This window comes from Boleophthalmus pectinirostris, unplaced genomic scaffold (assembly GCF_026225935.1).
Source record: "Boleophthalmus pectinirostris isolate CB_2022bp ecotype Guang Dong unplaced genomic scaffold, ASM2622593v1 HiC_scaffold_7, whole genome shotgun sequence".
Taxonomy (NCBI): Eukaryota; Metazoa; Chordata; class Actinopteri; order Gobiiformes; family Gobiidae; genus Boleophthalmus; species Boleophthalmus pectinirostris.
The window spans coordinates 7,794,521-7,811,103 of NW_026571473.1; the positions used below are offsets into that span (position 1 = coordinate 7,794,521).

The 16,583-nt window shown below is 39.6% G+C and overlaps 1 protein-coding gene across 5 annotated transcripts in view; it reads left to right on the top strand.

Moving 5' to 3' along the window:
- Positions 1–2,649: 2,649 nt before the first annotated feature.
- rfx2 (regulatory factor X, 2 (influences HLA class II expression)) overlaps positions 2,650–16,583 on the top strand; it is a 58,325-nt gene continuing 44,391 nt past the window's right edge. For 3 of the 5 annotated variants that reach the window (XM_055164558.1, XM_055164561.1, XM_055164560.1), the window contains exons 1-2: positions 2,652–2,806; positions 5,370–5,437. The gene's annotated coding sequence lies outside the window, so the exon portion shown is untranslated. Of the gene's footprint in view, positions 2,807–3,417; positions 3,695–5,369; positions 5,438–16,583 lie in introns of those variants that run through there. The other 2 variants (XM_055164562.1, XM_055164559.1) reach the window with 2 other exon arrangements.

A 16,583-nucleotide genomic window follows, 5' to 3' on the forward strand; every position in this document is an offset into this window, starting at 1 on the left:
TCACAACTTGCAAGTCCCCACCTCTGACAGATAGCTACAACAGACAGACCTGAGAGACTTGCACAGAAGGTGGTGGAATAATTTGTTTTGGTCAAAATAATATGACGGGACTGTTTAGGCGTTGTTAAACTGCAATATAAGCCATATTAACACAATTAAACTCTCATAAAAGTAACAATCAGACTAAAAACAATAAAAACTGAAATAATTATACATTACACACCAGTTTATGTAAAAATGAAAGACAAAACTGAGAGTCCCATGTTGTGTTTTTCCCACGGCACTCACATGACCCACCAGAAACAAAATCCTCCAAAAGTTCTGCAATCTCAACCAAATCTGGGGTATTATATTCTTACAATCTTTTCACAAATTGTAAAAATGCACTCACCGTAAATGAATGACTGACATAACTGTAACTGTAAACTGTAAAGTAAACTGTACAGATACTGGATACTGGGCTCTCCTCTCTTCTGCTCCTGCTCTCTGAAAAATAAACATGCCTATTGCCATCGTCATGTTTTTAGTCACAGAATACAACAATATCTATAGGCTACTGAAATAGGTTTTGAGAGGTGCAGACATTTTAGTAAACTACAATCAATAAAAGTAAAAATCAGAGGATTTGATAGATTAACATAATGTGAGAAAATTGCACTTCAGAACTTCCTGCCCGTCTAAGGTGACCAGACATCCCTATATACCCGGGACAGAGCCAAGTTTTGAGCCCTGTGTTTCCTGTCCCAGCAGATTTATACAAAACCACTGATTTGTCTCAGTTTTATACAAGAAATGTCCCAGGTGTCCCTATTTTTTACCTATTTGATCTAAAATAGGTCTAAATCAGGACTAAAGTAAGACTAAACCAGGACTATCACAATTTTTGATTAATCTGGTCCCAGCCGACAGTAAAGAGGAGCAAAACTTGTCATTTGTTTGCGAATGACCATAAAGCAAAAAATAAATAAATAAAAAATGCAGCAACTGAAGTCCCTCAGATTATGACTGAAAAGAGAATGCACAATGTTACACACTTTTTTCACAATTTTATTTAAACCAACCATCCAAGCCCGAATGTGTCCAAATTTAGAATTTTGAAAATCTGCTTGCCTTGCATAAGACATTTCACTCACTAAATTTGTGTATTTTCTTCTGTGTAGTTACAAAAATATATTTGAAGTTTGAGCAATATTGAATCTCAGATTATACTAGCACACAAACTATATATGCCTACAGCCATCTAGTGTTCAAAATGTGTAAATACAACAGAGTCAAAGCTCCATCTTTTATCTTACACATACACATTAGTTTTAGTTTATTTATTTAATGAGACATGGACAGTGCAAAATATATATTAACCTTATCAGGAGAGATGCATTGTACCAGGTTGTAGCTCTAGAGCTCATCTTCAGCTGTCGTCCCTGGGCAGGTTGATGTTATAGTTCATAAAATCAGACATATAAAGAGAAAGTCTTTATAATAACTAGAACATCATAACAATTCTGTATCCTCATTCACACCCAGTTCTCTCAGCACCATAAAATCATTCTTTATCAAAACCATCATTCAGTTCATTGACTCCAAAACATCACACTCTGTCCACACTCCCCTTGTTTTTTTTTTTTTTTTTTATATATAGGATGTCCCAAAAATAATTTCCCAGGCCAATAATTTTGGCAGTTCTTGTTGAAATAACTTAAACATTTTCACAGAATGTATAGAAACAGATCAAGATTTTATATGTAATGTTTTATTTTTGTTCTGTTTTCAGGTTAAACCATACCCTTCACTCCCAAAGAGAAGTCATTTTGCTTCTTGGAATATGACACAGTCACACAATACAAAATTTGGAAAAATTTCATCAACTGGCAAACAAATTTGGATTTGGAACCAAAAATTTGAAGAGGAAGGCTGCGTGTGCAGGGCTAAAAGATCTGGTACGCCAAACTGTCATTCAAGGAATCTGAGTTTCCAGACTTACAGACTTTTTGGGGCTTCACAAGAGTTTTTCACAAACTTGCCCGACCATGTCAATGATGGTCTACAAAAAGAATTGCCAAAATTATGTCAAATTATATCCTTAAAGGTGCATTGTGATTTTCTTCATTGAGATGAAAATCAGACAAATCAGACTAAGTAACAGGTCAAATTTGTGAAGAAGCGACCCCGCTCACAGTCAGAATATATGTTTTTCTAGGTATTTTTGAGTTATAAAACCACCTGTAATAAATGTAAGATAGATCTGTTTAATGTCATACTGTGGAACATTCCAGACAGAGCAAAGATGTTCATAAAAACAAGCAGATGATGGACCCTCCATAGAAAAGTTACACAATGCACCTTTAAATCAATCGTTATAATTAGCTTTTTTAGTCATTTATTTCATGTGTTTCTCATATACTAAGATTATATTATTTTAATTTTCTTGTTATACAGTAATAAGTCCGGAAAAAATGAACAAAAATAAAAACATCTTTAGTACAATTTGAGATAGTCACCTGGTTTATCTCACGAGGTTACAGCGCCTCACGGTGGCACAAAAGTGAAACACAACTGTAGGCGTGTCATTTAACCCCGCCTTTTTAAAATATATGAGGGACGTGACGTGGTGACGTAGCACTTCTTGGGTAGCAACAGTTGCCTCGAGACCCCACCGCGCCATAGTGACTGTAGCCGTGGAGACAGTTACTTACCAACGGCGCAACACTCAGCAACAGCAGCAGCAGCATCTGGAAGAAGTCACCGAGCGAAGTGAGAGTGGGAAAGAAAAGAGCAAGATCCAGGCACAACTTTTATCAAAACAAAGGTGAATATTTATTTATCGCATTAAAACACAAGAATTATGTGAATTTGGGGGAGAAATGCTGCTGATGGAGACGCGTTCTTTCTGGCGCACATAACTTTCCATTCGCCCCAAGAAGAGGAGAACCATTTAAATGAATTAGCGAACCCTGGTTTAGATCTGGTTAGTCCTGGTTTAGTTCTGGGTTAGTCCTGGTCCTGCTCTAGGATCAGTCTTGCTTAGTCCTGGTTAAACTGTGGTCTAATCGTGGTTTAGTTCTGCTTTGGTCCTGGTTTAGTCCTGGTTTAGTAGCCTACCTCCCAGGATGCTGACTGACTGTTGCTGATGTTTATCTATTTTAACGTAACCAAAAATGGCTATATTCTTATAACAACAAATTAGTCCGTTTTCTTTTTTTTTCTTTTTTTTTTGCAAATATAGTTTTAATGTCTACTTAACGTTGTTTCTTGCATTGTACGCGATCTCAGTTTGCTTCACCCAATCCCACTTACACTTGTTGCTTTCTGGCGACGCGAGGTGTGATCGTGAACGCTCTTCCCCCTTGCACGATTGCACGATAAAAAACTACAACTTGCATCGACGCTAACTGCTTAACGTTGCCCACGCGTGTCAGCAGTTACAAGTCCTGCGTCAAGTCCGTGCGACGCAGATTTATCCGTCAAATTTGGCATCGTAACGGCGCGTCTTCGTGGATCGTTCGCGTTGCAAGGTGGAAGGAAGTAGGCGCACTGCTAACTAGCCTTTAGCCACGTTATTGAATGAGCCCGAGCCGACTGTAAATGAATACTGCGAACTACTTTCTCCGCAGCGTGCACGGGATCAGCTGCTCCTTTCTGTAACATTGGCACAAGGAAAACGTTTCAATTTTTTTACGGAACTTGGGCTCTAAACGTACGTGTGGATAATCATTATGTAAACTGTCTTTAAGTGGTCTTTAACTTTAGTTGACTGAGTTGTGTGCAGCTAGATGGTGCTGTGCTTGTTATTCTGGTAATGTGACACTAAATGGAAATATTTAGGCTACTGTAGTTCTGTCCGCAATTGGGTAATGATGTTTTGTTTGTAATGTAGGCTACCACTTTTGGAGGTTCAATTTAAAGCTGCAGCGTGTAAAGGGTGACCAGATTTTCAAAATAAAAAAACTGGGACATCTCTGGTTTGGGTTGGTTGATAATAACAAAATTGTAAAAGGAGTGCGTAATTAAATAAAATTGTTACGCACTTGGGCACTAATGTGAGTCAGCATAGACACATTTTCTTAGTTTTTGGTCATTTTTAAACCGCTTTTCTGTATTTTTGATAATGTATGCCTCTCTTTACTGTTAGCAGGTCAAAAATAGGGACACTTGTGATATTTCTTGTATAAAACTGGGACAAATCAGTGGTTTTGGATGAATCTGCTGGGACAGGGGACGCAGGGCTCAAAACTGGGACTGTCCCGAGTAAACAGGGACGTTTGGTGACCTTAAGAATGTAACTTTCCCAGTGTGGAGCCCGTCGCTTGTTTCTCTCTGTGGATATGTTATTGCTTTTCCTGGAATGTCCCACGATATGGCATTAAACTCACATTTTTCAATTACAAAATGGTAAAGCCAAAAAAAAAAAAGAAAAGTGCATTGACCTGTTGAGAGTGTGTATGAGTCTCCGTAGATGTGACCTGTAACTTGGCCCTGTGGTGTCACCTGCTCCGCTCAACATCACCGTGGATTTTAATGCCATACTGCGGAACATTCTAGGCCAACCCTCTACCGCTAAAGTTACACGATTTAGCTTTTAATGACGTTTTTGCAGGCACCCATTCTGTTCAGAAAGCAAAGACTGAATGCGTTCACTTTTCAAACCTAATCATTTTCTTTTTTTTCAGTTTTTCTTTCTACAATGGAATCTTAAAGGTAGCTGTCAGAAGCTGGGTCCTTTTTTCTAATGCGAGTTATATTAGAGTATGAAACCTCTAGACTTGTACTTCTCAGACTTTTCACACCAGTACCACAAGAAAATATTTAGTCTAGCACTAGATCTAAACCAGGTCTATAACCGGGTCTAAAATAGTACTACTACTAATAACTGACTCTAATTAAGTTAACACAAAAACTGAAGAGTAGTTTGTGTGTACGGTGGTGGACATGCTTTGAGAACCACTGCTGAAGGCTACATGAAACAGTGGAAACTCAAACCGTAACAGAAAATGGAAAATGGCCCTGATCTTGTTTGAACTATTTTTACATAAGATTTAATGCATTGTGTAACTTCTGCCAAAACTCATTTCTTAGTTTCTTTCTTTTTTTTTTTTTTTTTTTTTTTAAAGGCAAAATTCAGTTATAACTCCTCTTTCATCTGTCTGAACTGAAACAACAAGTGCTCAGTCTGATTCTCCATGTGCTACAGTCTCCACCCCCCAGTCCGAGCGTGACACTGTTATGTTTACATGGCAACCTGATATACAAATACACCCAAGTCATGGAAAAGGAGTGGGATAGGGAGGACTAGGGGGTGAAATATCATTCTGCTAGAACGTGAGCGCCGTTAATCACATTATTTTCATCTTTTCTTCCCTCTCTTTTTTTAGGAGTGCTGGCTCGCAGAAGCTGGCCAGGAAGTGAAGTTTCTCAGAAGGAAGATTTTGTTCATCTGAAAGTAAGATTTTGTGTTAAAACCGATAAAAAGTTAGAAGCACAATTCATATAGTTCTGTTCTTATTCCATTATCAACTCAAAAGGCACACTGTGTAACTTTTCTCATTTCTCTGGAGGTGTTATTGGCATTAAATCTTACATCAGTTTACTTTTATTGCTGTCTTTATTATTCAAAAGTACTAACAAAACAAAAGGATTATGGGAGCTTAGTCTCCACAGATCTGACCTGTTAGTTGCCTGGTGACGTCACAGGTTTCCATGGAGATGTTGTTGCTCTGCCTGGAATGTTCTACTGTATACATTTATTAATTTACAGGTGTTCTATTGCTTAAAAGTGCAACTAAAACGCTCTTTCTTGCTGAGATTTGATTAGTCTCTTCACGGATCTGATCTGTAATTTCACCTGGATAAAGATACATTTTAGATATTTTGTGGAACATGGACTCTGCAACCAGAAAATTTACACAGTGCACCTTTACTTTTTGGTGATTTTTGGATAGGCTGAAGAAGGGATTTACAGTTTACTTTTATTTCATTTGAACTTCACTGCCTAAATTGTCTAAATGGTATACTTAACCATTGTGAAATACCCTTTTTATAGCAGCTACTTTGCACTACTATTAATTTGATCTACGCAGCGAGTGTGTGGTGTTTAGTGGACTCCAGCTGTCAATAGTCCCTGGCCTCTTTGACAGCGGTGACCTGACCGAGCTTTTGGTCACATGATTAGCTGTATTTAGCCTCTATCATAATGACTCCCTCTATTGCCCCGGGGAGAAGTTGTCGCTCAATACCCGGCTACAGATATAGACCACAGACCATCACTTGTTGCGCTAGCCGGCCTGCCCAATTCGCGTCGCTTCGCATTTACCTCCTGTTGGTTTAGCGGAACCGTCTGAGCCTATTGTGCTCTTTATTGTGCGATGGCGCTTGCACACTTTAAATGGTTTATCCCCATAACTCGAGCCAGTCAAAGGCATGTCAGGAAGAGGCAGAGCAGAGAGGCAGACAGGGTGGAAGCCTTGTGGGGCTTGTTAAGTGGAAACTAATGGTGTCATTTGTACAGATAGCGTTACAGTTTGGTGATTTCCATAAATACTTGGCTTTGTTAGGGCACGTTTGATCTTAAAGGAGAACTAAGAGTGCTTTTATTTGTAATTTTCTGTACGTTTTATGGTCCATTGCACCGTTAGAAGCTCCAATTTTAACATTTAATTAAAAATAAAAAAAAACACAGCATACTAGTAATACTTTCCAGCTGATGTCATCAATTTTTGCCTGGAGGGGTGATACTAACTGTAGGCACTGCCCTGTCTGAATCTCTGTTAATCAGGTTGGCCTTTAATCTGGGCTTTATTCTAACACAAACTGACCGTAAAGAACTCACTTACCCGAAACTATAAACAAGTGCACTGATTTGCGCTGATAAACATGTCTCATTTTAACAGCCAATAGTTTTTCAGTTAGTCACACTCACCTTTTTGTTGAAAATCAAACTCCTAAACGGGACCATGAACACTTGTATTGTTTTCAGATTATTTTGTGCTGTTTGGGCAGTGTGTGTGCATGTGTGCATTGCGTCACCATGGTAACAGCTGCCCCCCCCCAATGTGATGTCACTGCAAAGTATCTATACGGTTAGCTCATTTCCTCTGTCAAGACTGATATGACTTTGTAGCTGTCAACAAGTAGTTTATATTTTTGTTAAGATAATTTGCGTTTTGTCACATTAAACTTTCATAAATGGACAGTAACGATGACACAAACATGTAGATTTTGACCCCTAGAATCTTAAACATGCCTAACTTTTTTATATTTGTCTCCATGGAGATTTATTTTGATTTGCCTGGTTCCATATTCTGGCATTAAATTTAAGTGACGTTTTTATTACAAAGAAAATACCTTAAAAAATGGGTGCGCCTCTCCACAAATCTGACCTGTATGCAACTTGGCCTGGTGGCTTCCCTTTCTGGTCTCCATAGAGATTGCTTTGCATGTGTTGCTCAGTTTCCATGGAGACGGATACGTTTTAACGCCTTACTGTGTTAACATTCCAGACAAAGCTATAACATCTCCTTGGAGACAACCAGGTGGCAGAGCTTCCACTGGAAAAGTTGCACAGTCTGCCTTTATTTCCTCCAAACAGTTGTTCTTTCTCTTCTTTTTGGATAAACTAAACGTCCAGCTAATCACTTCTATATTAAGTTTGTCTCCGCAGTGTCCTGAAAGTTGAATGTTTTATGTCTTTGCGATTACGCCTGGCTGACTCCTCTCCCTCTCCCCCTCTCTCTCCCCGCTCACACTTTGGAAATCATTGTGCGCTCACGGTTGCTAGGAAATGGAGAAACAAATCTTGTCTAGCGGCAGAAAAAGTGTCTCCCATTGGCTCCCGTGTGGCGGCAACAAGTTGAAACTAGTTGTGAAATGAAATATTGACTGTCTATGCTTGTGTGTGCGTGTGTATCATCAAATACATTCTTCACATTCCACCTGTTGCTATCAGCGCTACACAACTGCTAATTAAATTTCCTGCCACAAACGGTAGACAAAAAGAAGGTATTTGCATCACAATACGTGCCCCCTCCTCCTCACTACTGCCCAGAATCCACTCAGACATGGTTAGCTACAGCCCCCAATATTTCGTCCACGCTTTTTGTGTTCCTTCTTTGGACTTTTTACATCTGAATTTGTCAAGATGTGTACTTCGTAAAGACTTATTATCCAAAACTTACTGAAAGTTAAAGCCTTATATTACACAAAGTGGACTCTTGTGAGCTTTTAAGCATGTTAGAATGTTGTTACCTCATCAAAAACATACCTGGAGTTGTGTTTTGTTTCATTCACACATTTATTATTAGTTTGTCTAGATCTCCAAATCTCAAAATGCTCCGGTCCACCTTGTGATGTCATGTAGTGGTAGTTTCCAAGCTACATTTAATCTTTTGTTCAGTTGAGATTGGCAATTCCTGGACTGAAATCATCCAAGTGATTCTAGTGAACGTGTATGGAGTTTAAAAACGCAGTGGAGCACTTCTTGTATTACCATAACAAGCTGAACAGAGTGTTTTCTGTTTGAGAGAAGAACACAGCCTAATAAATATGCAGAGCTTGTATGTTAAATGAGTGAATAAAAAAACAAAACACAACTCGGAAACAACATTACACCACAGAAAATCGTATAATATAGGCACTTTCAGGACAAATTAGGCCATTTTAGATTTTAGGTGCTCCTTTCTATCTTTTTAAATGGATTTGGAAAACAAAAGAGAGAGGGTACAATTGCCAGAAGTTAAAAAAGGCCTTTGTTTATTGCCATTGTAAGTATCAGTCAGACCTCAGTGTTTCAAAGTAGTATTGTATTAGCTGATTTCCATACAGCTTGGGATGAATGGGAAACTCAATATACAACTGGAAGGTAGTTGGGTATCAAAGTGTCATTATAGAAGAAGCGCACAATTCAGATGCTAATAACCATTCAGAGACTATGTTATTTGGTAGCAAACATCCACACAGGCCAGGGGTAAATTTGAACAGCTAAATGATGAATTACAGTTTCTGGGGACAGCAGCTGGGGACCACTATTGGGCCACCTGGGTTTGGGGAGCATCAAGTCAAGTGTTGTGTGTATATATGTTTGTCCAATGTAAAAATACGTCGTGGAGGCTAGAAAAATGATTGAGTTTTTGTTTACTTAACTTGCGGTATTGTGATTGGCTGCCAGTTTTGCCATGGAAATCTGTACTAATTCTTATCTTCAAGGAAATGTTTTTTTTTTAGGTCAAGAGTATGGTTGTTTTGCCCAAGAATGCAAACACTATATGCATTGTTAGTAGCAGGAATTCAACCGTCAGCCTTTGGATTAGCTGCCACCAAACACATTATTTTGTGTATTTGGAGCTTTTTTTTAAATTTAGACTTGGACAAACTTTATTGATCCACAAGGGAAATTATTTGGACACAGTAGCTCACACATCACAATATAATATAATAACACAGAGCAAAAATATAAACGGTAATAATAAATTCTATGTAAGTAGCGAGTGTGTCAGATAAGACATAATTATATAAATGTAAATGTACAGTAAAACTAAAATAAAAAGATAAGTAATACAATATAAAATCATGGCTTTATACAAGAGTCCATGGAGTGAGTTGTTGTATAGTTGTAGGGAGTATTATCTGTTACATAAAGGTGAGTTGTTGTACAGTTGTAAGGAGTATTATCTGTTACATAAAGGTGAGTTGTTGTACAGTTGTAAGGAGTATTATCTCTTACATAAAGGTGAGTTGTTGTACAGTTGTAGGGAGTATTATCTGTTACATAAGGGTGAGTTGTTGTACAGTTGTAGGGAGTATTATCTGTTACATAAGGGTGAGTTGTTGTACAGTTGTAGGGAGTATTATCTGTTACATAAGATGAGTTGTTGTACAGTTGTAGGGAGTATTATCTGTTACATAAGAATGAGTTGTTGTACAGTTGTAGGGAGTATTATCTGTTACATAAGGGTGAGTTGTTGTCAGTTGTAGGGAGTCTTATCTGTTACATTAGGGTGAGTTGTACAGTTGTAGGGAGTATTTTATGTTACATAAGCGTGAGGTGTTGTACAGTTGTAGGGAGTATTATCCGTTACCTAAGGGTGAGTTGTTGTACAGTTGTAGGGAGTATTACCTGTTACATAAGCGTGAGTTGTTGTACAGTTATAGGGAGTATTATCTGTTTCATAAGGGTGAGTTGTTGTACAGTTGTAGGGAGTATTATCTGTTACATAAAGGGTGAGTTGTTGTACAGTTGTAGGGAGTATTATTGTATAAGGTGAGTTGTTGTACAGTTGTAGGAGTATTATCTGTTACATAAGGTGAGTTGTTGTACAGTTGTAGGGAGTATTATCTGTTTCATAAGGGTGAGTTGTTGTACAGTTGTAGGGAGTATTATCTGTTTCATAAGGGTGAGTTGTTGTACAGTTGTAGGGAGTATTATCTGTTACATAAGGGTGAGTTGTTGTACAGTTGTAGGGAGTATTATCTGTTTCATAAGGGTGAGTTGTTGTACAGTTGTAGGGAGTATTACCTGTTACATAAGCGTGAGTTGTTGTACAGTTGTAGGGAGTATTATCTGTTTCATAAGGGTGAGTTGTTGTACAGTTGTAGGGAGTATTATCTGTTTCATAAGGGTGAGTTGTTGTACAGTTGTAGGGAGTATTATCTGTTACATAAGGGTGAGTTGTTGTACAGTTGTAGGGAGTATTATCTGTTACATAAGGGTGAGTTGTACAATTGTAGGGAGTATTATCTGTTTCAGAGGGGTGATGTTGACCAAAATTCATGTCTCTTTTGGTTTCAGCTTCCTGTTATATCCAACATTTTCACGTTTTTCGCCCCGTTCAAAGCAGATAATATTTAGTTTGAAATTGTTAATCGCTATGGCAGCAGACGGTCCTAATTTTTTTTCCACCTCTCTGAAACCCCAGGTGTATTCTCGCTCTCCCCTTGTCGGCTCGGCGTGTGTCGGAGCTCGCGGTCGGAGCGACGCACTTGTGAACGCTACTTTTCATCTCCTGACGTTAAATAGACACGGGCTGCGGGGAGTGAATGGGTGGTGGTGGGGGGGTGGAGGAGGGGTGGAGTGAGTGGTGGTGGAAATCTGGAAAGGGTTAGAAGAGCCTGACTGTTGGGGGGGGGGGGGGGCATTTGCAGCAAACACACGATCGCCATGGCAACGGTTTGATCTTTCCCTGTGTGTGTTTGTCACGGGGACGGAGTGGACAGGTTGCGCTGATGGCCAGAGGTTGGCTTGCTCCCTCTCTCTCTCTTTCACTCTCTCCATCTTTCTCTCTGTGTGTGTGTGTCTCTCTCTCTATATTTATCTATCTCCAAGTCTCCATCTTTCTCTCTCTTGACCTCTTTCTCCATCTCTTTCACTCTCCCGTCATCTCTGTCCTCATCTATTTAGCTCTCTTGCAGCCCTCTCTTCTCTCTCTCTCTCATTTACTCACTCTCTCTGTCCCACCCCCCTCTCTTCTCTTTATCTCTCTCCCTCTGTGCATCTCCCCTGCTGTCTCTCTCTTTGCCCCCCACTCTCTCTGCTTGATCTCTTTCTCCCCCTCTCTTTTACTTTTTCCGTCCCCGTTTCACTCTCCCTCCCCCACTCTCTCTCTCTCTGCCTTCTCTTCTCCCTTTCTCTCTCCCTCCCTCTCATTTACTCACTCTCTCTGCGCCCCCTTTCTTTTTATCTCCCTTCCTCTGTGCATCTCCCCTGCTCTCTCTCTTTGCCCCCCCACTCTCTCCTCTTGATCTTTCTCCCTCATTTCATTCTCTCTCTCTCCCTTTCTTTTCTCTTTTAGTCTTTCTGTTCCTGTTTCGCTCTCTCTCCCCCGCTTTCTCTCTCTCTGCCTTCCTCTCTCCCTTTCTCTATCCCTCCCATTTTACTCACTCTCTCTGTCCCTCCCCCCTTCTCTTAATCTCTCTCCCTCTGCGCATCATCCTCTGCTCTCTCTCTTTGCCCCCCCACTCTCTCCTCTCGATCTCTCTCCCTCATTTTCTCTCTCCCCCTCTCTTTTACTCTCTCTCCCCCGTTCTCTCTCTCTCTACCTTCCCCTCTACCTTTCTCTCTCATTTACTCTCTCTCTCTGTCCCTCTCTCTGTTTCCCTCCCCCCTCTCTTCTCTTTATTTCTTCCCCTCTGTGCATCTCCCCTGCTCTGTCTTTGCCCCTCTACTCTCTCCTCTCCATTTCTCTCTCCCATTCTTTTTCTCTTTCCGTTCTCATTTCACTCTCCTTCCCCCGCTCTCTCTCTCTCTGCCTTTCTCTCTCTCGCTCCCTCTCATTCACTCTCTCTCTGTTTCCCTCCCCCTCTCTTCATTTTATCTCTCTCCCTGTGTGCATCTCCCCACCCCCCACTCTCTTCTCTTTATCTCTCTCCCTTGTTCTCTCTCTCCCCCTCTCTTTTACTCTTTCTGTCCCTGTTTTGCTCTCCCTCCCCCTCTCTCTTTGCTTTTCTTTCTCCCTCCCTCTTAAATACTCTTTCTCTCTCTCTGTCCATCTCTCTTTGTCTCCCACCCCCTCTCTTCTCTTTATCTCTCGCCGTCTGTGCATCTCCCCTGCTCTCTGTCTTTTCCCCCACTCTCTCCTCTCAATCTCTCCCCCTCTCTTTTACTCTTTCTATCCCTGTTTTGCTCTCCCTCCCCCACTCTCTCTCATTTAGTCTCTTTCTCTGTCCCTCTCTCTGTTTCCGTCCCCCTCTCTTCTCTTTATTTCTTGCCCTCTGTGCATCTTCTCTGCTCTCTCTCTTTGCCCACCCCCGCTCTCTTCTCTTGATCTCTCTCCCTCTTTTCACCTTCTCTTTCACTCTTTCCATCCCCGTTTTGCTCTCCCTCCCTCTCTCCCATTTACTCACTCTCTCTGTTTCCCTCCCCCTCTCTTCTCTTTATCTCTCTCCATCTGTGCATGTCCCCTGCTCTCTCTCTTTGCCTCCCCACTCTCTCTTCTTGATCTCTCTCTCCCTCTCTTTTACTCTTTCTGTCCCTGTTTCACTCTCTCCCCCTCCCATTTACTCACTCTCTTTGCCTTTCTCTCTGTCCCCCTCCCCCTCTCTTCTTTTTATCTCTCTCCCTCTGTGCATCTCCCTTGCTCGATCTCTCTCCCTCGTGCTCTCTTTCCCCCTCTCTTTTACTCTCTCTGTCCCTTTCCATCTCTTTTTTTCTCTCTCTCTCTCTCTCTGCCTTCCCCCCTTCCCCCCTCTCTCTCTCTTTCCCCCCTCCCTCCATCTCTTCATCTGTCTGTCCCTCCTTACCTCTCCCATCTGTGGACACCGGGAGCAGGCTTTGATTGGATTAGCGGTGACTTAATGAGACAGGCCTGAAGAACAGCCTCACACTGGACACAAATCTCACATCATATCTTTATTTGGGCTTTGTGTCCGGAGCAGCACGCCCGGCCCTACGAGGGAAAAAGAAAATGCATCGTTGCCATAGCGATTAACAATTTAAAACAAAATATTATATCTTTTGAATGGGGAAAATATGAATAGAAATCAGATCGCACGTATTGGGATAGAGACCTGTTGATTCAGACTTAAAAATAAAGATAAAAAACTGGTTAAAGGCAAGTGCTAAGCTTTGGAAATTATAGAGCTGCGCAAAATAAATCGTAAAAATACCAATATTTTTTTGCAATATTGGCGAATGCAATAATTCATAATGCAACAAAATAAAAATTAATAAATATAAACACCACAAGAGTCTCCATTAGGACTGAAATGTACTGTTTTATGAAAGTAGAGCGTACGATTTTTGTCATAATTTTCTTTATTAAGTCTTAATTAAGTCTTGGTTTAGTCTTAGTTTTGACACATTTGGCTTTGATTTAGGAATTTAACTTACAATTAAAGTACATTTTTTGTTTAATTTAAGTGAAGGTGTCAAAAAAGTGTGTCAAAATGCAACAATAATATCTAATAGTTGTTTGTTTTCCCATGTTTTTTCACATGGCCCAACCCTGTGTAAATGAACGCTACAGCATTAGAACTCATTGGAGCTTGTTTACGAATGTTCAGCTGTGAGAAGTTTGGCCGTGCTCCAGACCGGGCTTTCAGGCTTTGTATTACAGGAACGTTTGTGTCCAGCGGAAAAGTATAAAGGGGGAGTTGATGACTTTAACATACCTCCTTTGTGGAAGTACTTACAACCATTTATACGTCGACGGTTAAAACAACAGCACTTTCTCCTGTCGTCTGTGATCAGCTCTGAAGTAGAGTCTGTAAAAGTCTGATCTCTCCTCCCCTCCTCTCCTCGCTGTCTAAAATTAAGAGCTAACCACACTTGTTGTAAGTTTGCGCCTAGCGTGAGATACAGGGATCAGGTGGGGGGATGGCATTGTTTGGTTTGGGAAGTATTCTGTTGGTCTCCTAGCAACAGGCTCCTGGAAACGGGAGTGGACGGTGTTGCCACTAGCAACCGTTGTTGCTCTGCAAACAACGTGGGCCAGTGCAAACACGAGCCAAGACTGTGGCTCCTGCTTTAATTGAACATCTGTATGTGTTTTTGTGAGATGTGTCGCTGACAGATGTGTAAATCTATCTGCACTCCGCAAATTACACAACTTCAGGCGCTTTTACTGTTTTATATTTAGATGATTCTAGTTTGGACAAGTTTAAAGAGAAACTCCAGAGACAATTTTCACTGCAATGAGACCTTAAACATTTGTAACACTTACCTTTTATTTTTTTCTAAATGCATAACCAACTTCACGGCACGTTTACTTTTTTAGCTCAACCTTATTCTAGTTTGGACAAGTTTAAAGAGAAACTCCAGAGACAATTTTCACTGCAATGAGACCTTAAAGATTTGTAACGCTTACCTTTAAAATGTCTCTAAATACATGTCCAGCTTTACAACACTTAACTCAACATTATTCGAGTTTTGACAGATTTAAAGAGCAACTCCATGACAATCTTCACTGCAAAAAGACCTTTGGCATTTGTAACATTTACCTTTTAAAATATCTACATATATTACCAACTTTACAGCACTTGTAATGTTTTATATTTAGATGATTCGGGTTTTGACAAGTTTAAAGAGCAATTCCAGAGTCAATCGTTACTGCAAAAAGACCTTAAACATTTGTAACACTTAAATTTTTCTAAATATATTACCAACTTTACAGCACTTTTACTCTTTTAACTCAACCTTATTTGAGTTTTGACAGGTTTAAAGAGCAACTCCAGAGACAACTTTCACTGCGAAGAGACCTTAAACATTTACAACACTTAGCTTTTCTTTTTTTTTTAAATGTATTACAAACATTACAGCACTTTTACTGTTTTCACTCAACCTTCTTCCAGTTTGGACAAGTTTAAAGAGAAACTCCAGAGACAATTTTCACTGCAAAACGTCCTTAAACATTTGTAACACCTGCCATTTTAAAACATCTACATATATTACCAACTTTACAGCACTTGTTTTTACTGTTTTAACCTGACTTATTCTAGTTTGGACAAGTTTAAAGAGCTACTCCAGGATCGATCTTCACTGCAAAAAGACCATAAAGCTTTGTAACATTTTTAAAACATCTAAATACATAACCAACATTAAGGCACTTTTAGTTTTTTAACTCAACTTAATTTGAGTTTGGACAAGTTTAAAGAGAAACTCCAGACGTACACTCCTCTGCAAAAAAGAACTTTTGTAACATTTAAAATATTTACCACAGTTATTATCCCATCAGACCAAGTCATAATTAGAAAAGCATGAAAATCAGAAACTTGTACTAACTTTTATTATTTTAGCTTAACCTTATTCTACTTTGGACAAGTTTAAAGAGCAAACCCAGACACTTCACTTTAAAGAGGAAGCCATATTTATAACATTTAAGCACAAACAAAGGCTTAATTCATAATGAACACTGAGTAGTTAAGAATGATTCAGCCTTAGTAACTTGGCTACTTCAGAAAAACCCTCCTCGACTTCAAACTCTAAGCCCTTTTAAGTGGTTGAATCATTCTTAAAGGTGCACTGCGTAACTTTTCTGGTGGCGTGTCCCCATGGAGATGTTATTGCTTTGCCTGGAATGTTCCTTGGTATGACATTAAACATATCCATCGACCGTTTATTCAGTACAGGTGTTTTTATTGCTCAAAAGTACCATAATTCCTTCTGTGAATAGGGGCGACATTCCACAGATCTGAATCGTGATAAATAGGTTGAAAGTATACTGTGGAACATTTTAGACGAAGCAATAATATTTCCATGGAGACAAACTGGTGGAGTGCTCCTTTAATAAACCATTTGTTCATTATGTGGATTTTTCACTATTCATAAGATGTCATTTTTTGTTTTGGATTGTTAATTACCATGGCAACGGTCCTATTTTTGTGTAATTCTAAAATCCATGAATAGTAGATTGTCTGAAATGTTACCTTTTTCTTTCTTATGCTGCCTGGGTATGTCTTTCAAAAGGATTGTCTGAACTATATCTTTAGTAGGGATGTAATGATATGCATCTCACTTTACGATATTTATTGCGATATTTTTTACAGGTTGATATAATTGTAGATAGAACACTTTTTTGCTTTTAAAATACCCTGACAAGATTTTGATTATTTCTGTCATAATCCCAAGAATTCAAGTAAAAACATATTTCTTCATCTTGTCT